Below are 5,033 nucleotides of genomic sequence, written 5' to 3'. Positions count from 1 at the left end.
TGAAATATCTTTGTGCGCATTGCCTTTTCACTTTTCGTATGTAATTGCACTCACTCCACCACCTACAATATAATAAATATACCTGCTGTCGAATACAACGACATTCAACAATGTCGAGGTCAACTTTGACAGAACTTTTAAGGAGAAATGTTAGCGACAAGACACGTACCAAATAAGCGGGCTGAAAAGCAGCGATTTTTCGTTGAAAGCAAATAGCGACGCGCGCACGTGGAACTCTATGAAAGGAGCATGCTGCGGCGCAGTGATAATTCTTTCGCATTGTGTTTCCCTTTCCGTTGATATTTTTCGTAGATGTTTCCGTATCCGTAGAAATATTTCCGTTAAAACCCTGACACTTTTTCATCTCGGTGTTTCCCTTTGCTTAGTAGCGACATCTTGTCGAAAACCGGCACGGGGTGTTTAAAATGTCTACAAATACGCAGAAACTTAATTCAATCGCACATATTTTTGAAAAAGAGCTTCAAATGGGCCTAGTTGGTTTGTAATCTTCGACATTCCTATTGCGCTACTCAAGGTTTACACAGACAATAACGACACATGCAGAAAGGGCGCTAACTATCAACTGATTTTATTGCGTGGGAAATTCGTTTTATATGAACTGTGTGGGGGTTGAATTGGGGAGATAAGTACGTTCTCCCCGCTCAATCGCGGCTGACACGGTTCAAAGCCGCCCGGACCCCACCCCGTGATCGCGTACGCTAACGAGCGCTCGCCGACCACGGCGGGCCTTGCTCTGGGGGAACAAAGGAACGACACATTGGCTGACACAAAAAGGCATTTATTGCTACAGAAACAATAACGCCAGCTAGCAACAAGGTACGCTAATGAATCGAGGTCGTCCGACTCACCAGCAAGGTTCCGAGCGAATGTTCGCCCGCGCTAGGGCAAGGGATATATACTCCGAAGGCCGGACGGGACGAGTACGGGAGCCTGTCTCCCCGTCGCTTCCTCGCCCCGCCGGCGAAGAGCGGAGCCGCGAGCGACGCGTCCGCTCAGGCCGACGATCCCAGCCGAAGCCCCTCTCCCGCGCGCGGGCTTTGGCAGCTCTCGCGCAGCGATGCTGGCGCCCTCTCTTGCAAGTTAATGTAACTGACAAGGGAATGCGCTCAGCCTCGAGGTAATGCTGCCGCTGCACTGTGCCTTGCGGGAAAGCAAACTCAGGGGGCTGCAGGGCAGGTCCCCACATCCCCCCAACCTTAAATAGACCCACGTGCCTGAAAGTACATGCTATGGAGGAGTCTCCTGGTCTTCATGTCCTTGAGGCACGTCTTGCAGCGGAGGTCACGCCGACAGCGTCCACGCAGACTTCCGCGGTATTCCGAAGGTGGCGTGAAGGTCTCCGCTGGGACGACTCGCATGGCCCGCGGACTACCGTGTCCGCAGGCCCGCGAATCGAAGGCCGGTGGGATAACTGCAGGCCAGGATCCTGCAGTAGTCGCCAGGGCAGCAGCAGCCGGAGGTGACTGCTGACTGGTCTCGCCATAGCTGCTCCGGATGGATGCGGCGAATAGGATACAGGCCGCTCCGTCGCAGCAGGTGGCAGCGAGACGATGTGCACCGGACAGCAAGCCTGGGTGGCTCCACCGAATCTGCAAAATTGCCGAAACGCTCTCAGCGTGCCTTTAACGTAGGTCACGGGAGGGGAAACGGCATCCATAAGGGCCTCGTGGCACAATGCCTAACTCGCTAGCAAAACGTGTCGGCGGCTGTGCAAACGCAAAGTTCGAGTGAACAAAGCCCTTTCTTGAGTTGAACGAGACTGCTCAGTTCGTGCGAGGTTACAAACAAAAAAAAAGGCGGGCAGCAAAGTGCTCCCCTCTCAACGACACGGTCCGGTGGTCGGGTCTCTTTTAACGTGGTGCCGGCAGCTCCGAAAGCCTCAGGCCTAACTACCACTCCGACAACGACCGTGACCACAACAAAGACCCGAAACGGGTTATGTGCGCGCAGCCGCGAGGAGACGTCAGCTTTGTGGGGTGGTCCTACCCCGCTCACTGCACAAAGCAGCTTCTGAGCGGTCGGCGCCCACCGTATCGGACGGTGTCGGAGCGCCTGGGCCGAGCTGCAATACCAGCGAGCTCGTAGCGGCACCCGTGGCCCCAGGCCACCCGGCTCCCGGAGCCGCGACTCCCAGAGTCGAAAAAGAGACAGTAGAGAAAATATATACAGATACTCGGACCACCCACGCGGCTTCCGTACTCACTCGCTTCGGGCTCGGCGACTCCGCGGGCGCTAGGCCTCGCGCTCCCTCGATGCGGACCAAGTGATTCTCGCGAAGAATCTCCAGGGGAAAAAATGCGCTGAGCATGTCGAAAAGTTCAAACATGCTGCAGCGCAATACACCTCGCACTCTAGAAAGCATGCCGCAGGTCCTAGCGATCAAAATTCATTCTAGGCCTAGCACTTGCCAAATCCGGACAAAGAGCGTTCCTCGAACCGAACCGACAGTCGTCCAATGTTCCAAGAGCAGGCCCCACGTTGGGCTGCCAGATGTGGGGGTTGAATGGGAGATAAGTACGTTCTCCCCACTCAATCGCGGCTGACACGGTTCAAAGCCGCCCGGACCCCACCCCGTGATCGCGTACGCTACCGAGCGCTCGCCGACCACGGCGGGCCTTGCTCTGAGGGAACAAAGGAACGGCACATTGGCTGACACAAACAGGCATTTATTGCTACAGAAACAATAACGCCAGCTAGCAACAAGGTACGCTAATGAATCGAGGACGTCCGACTCACCAGCAAGGTTCCGAGCGAATGTTCGCCCGCGCTAGGGCAAGGGATATATACTCCGAAGGCCGGACGGGACGAGTACGGGAGCCTGTCTCCCCGTCGCTTCCTCGCCCCGCCGGCGAAGAGTGGAGCCGCGAGCGACACGTCCGCCCGGGCCGATGATCCCAGCCGAAACCCCCCTCTCCCGCGCGCGGGCTTTGGCAGTCTCCCCCGCGGCGATGCTGGCGCCCTCTCCTGCCAGTTAATGTAACTGACAAGGGAATGCGTTCATCCTCGGGGTGAGACCGCCACTGCACGGTGCCTCGCGGGAAAGCAAACTCAGGGGGCTGCAGGGCAGGTCCCCACAACTGTTAAGATGAAAAGACACAAAAACAAGTAGCTTCATGGCGATGAGTTGTCTAATCTTCTGCTGACAGGCATGCGTAAAGAACGGAGTCTTTTCACTTCCTTAAGAAGTTTATCTCTCGCTTCGTCAGCGCTACCGACGTGTCGCAGTGGGTTGATAGCACCACTGTCATCCTGCGATCCCAAGATAAAATGCTAAGGGAGCTATATGAAGCATTTTGCAAGACGTCTTAGGAGGAACGCACTTGCGTAAGCGACCCATCGGTAGCGCTGACGAAACGAGAGATAAACTTTTTAAGGAAGTGAAAAGACTCCGTCCTCTACGCATGCCTGTCAGCAGAAGAAGATTAGACAACTCTTCTTCATTAAGCTACTTGTTTTTGTGTCTTTTCATCTTAACGGTTCATATAAAACGAATTTCCCACACAATAAAATCAGTTGATAGTTTGCGCCCTGTCTGTATGTGTCGTTCTTGTCTGTGTAAACAAACAATGTCGAAGATTTTTGAAAGAATTATGTTCACGTGCCCGGTCATCCACGAGTCTGCTGGTCAGTCTGACATGTATAGACCCTGAAAGGGGAAAGGGGTATCTTGTGCACGCTACGTGTGGCACATCCAACGAACTTGTAGTCATGTTTGACAGTGGATCCGTGGGACACTAGTTTTCTTAAACTGCCCTTTGTAGTTCCAGAACAGAGAGTAGATAGGATTCGTCTTCAAGTGACGTGAAACGCCGCATAGACAAGGCACTACTTCGCCCTCATTTCTTTACAGCCCAGCGTTTTCCATGCTCGTCCATTCTCTTCCTTCGTTGGCTCCAGCACGCACTCGACAACCGCACTCAGCACATCTGCGAGACAACCTGCGTCACTGTGGCGAAAGACCTATGGACGAAAGCTGCAGACATTTTTTTCCTGCACGGCATTGTTCAAGCAACGACGCTCCCTTGACAAGCGTTTACTTATAACTATATAAATAAAAGCCTGAGTTATACCTCTCATGGCTTTTATGCTGAAGTATGCTTTTGCCGACGGAGTTGGCTTGTTTCTGAGAATTGAGCAGGCAGTCTAGACGTCATGTGGGTAGGATTTTTCGATTAAACTTTATCAAGCTTTCGAGAGAAACAGGCACGTGCTACTTGAGCCGCATAGTTCAATATTTTCTTTGGACATCTGTTCGCAAAGTGCCGTTCAGATTTTGATGCATTGATGCACAAGTTCGAGATAGGAGGAATTGATTTTCAGAGCGGAGGAGAGAAATAGAAGTGAAGGCATTGTTGGAGAGTTTCAGCAAAACGTGATGAAAGGTTTGGCTCTATCGCTTCAGGGCTACTGCAGTGTGCATTGGAGGAGCCTTGGTGTCGGGACCGACATTCCAAGTCTACTAAGATAATAGGCATGTAGACACCGCAGCAAAAAAAACAAAAAAAACATAACTATAATAGTTCGGGCTCCCCGTCTCATTCATTCGGTAGTTGTAAACAATATGCACTAGGTTCTCTTCAAAGAATTTTCGCGTGACCTACACAGGAGCTGTTTTTGCCTGCGAACATATTCTCGCTAATAGTGGAACGTCACTGGCAATACCGGGCGTCAGAACGCAATGTATAGAACTGTTCGCCGCGTGCAGCTTGTTTTGCAACCTGATAAGAGAAGCGCTCACTTTGAAAATTTAAATCGCAAATGACTGCCTTGCTTGTCGAACAGAGGGACTTGCTGTTCATCACAGCTCTAGGAATTACGAAAAAAAACATAGAAGTGTAGCTTGTTGGGAGACACTGGAGGCAGAAGTCACAGCTTATCAGGCGCGCGGCTTGCAACATTTTTTTATTTTTGCTTTCTTTCCAGCTGCTTGCATCACGACGGAAAGTAAGCACAACGTGGCTGCGAGCTGAGCAAGCACTCTTTCTTCCGATCTCAACCTGCACCGTTCTTAC

This window comes from Amblyomma americanum, chromosome 2 (assembly GCF_052857255.1).
Source record: "Amblyomma americanum isolate KBUSLIRL-KWMA chromosome 2, ASM5285725v1, whole genome shotgun sequence".
NCBI classification, from domain to species: domain Eukaryota; kingdom Metazoa; phylum Arthropoda; class Arachnida; order Ixodida; family Ixodidae; genus Amblyomma; species Amblyomma americanum.
Note: the sequence above shows the minus strand (reverse complement) of the source record.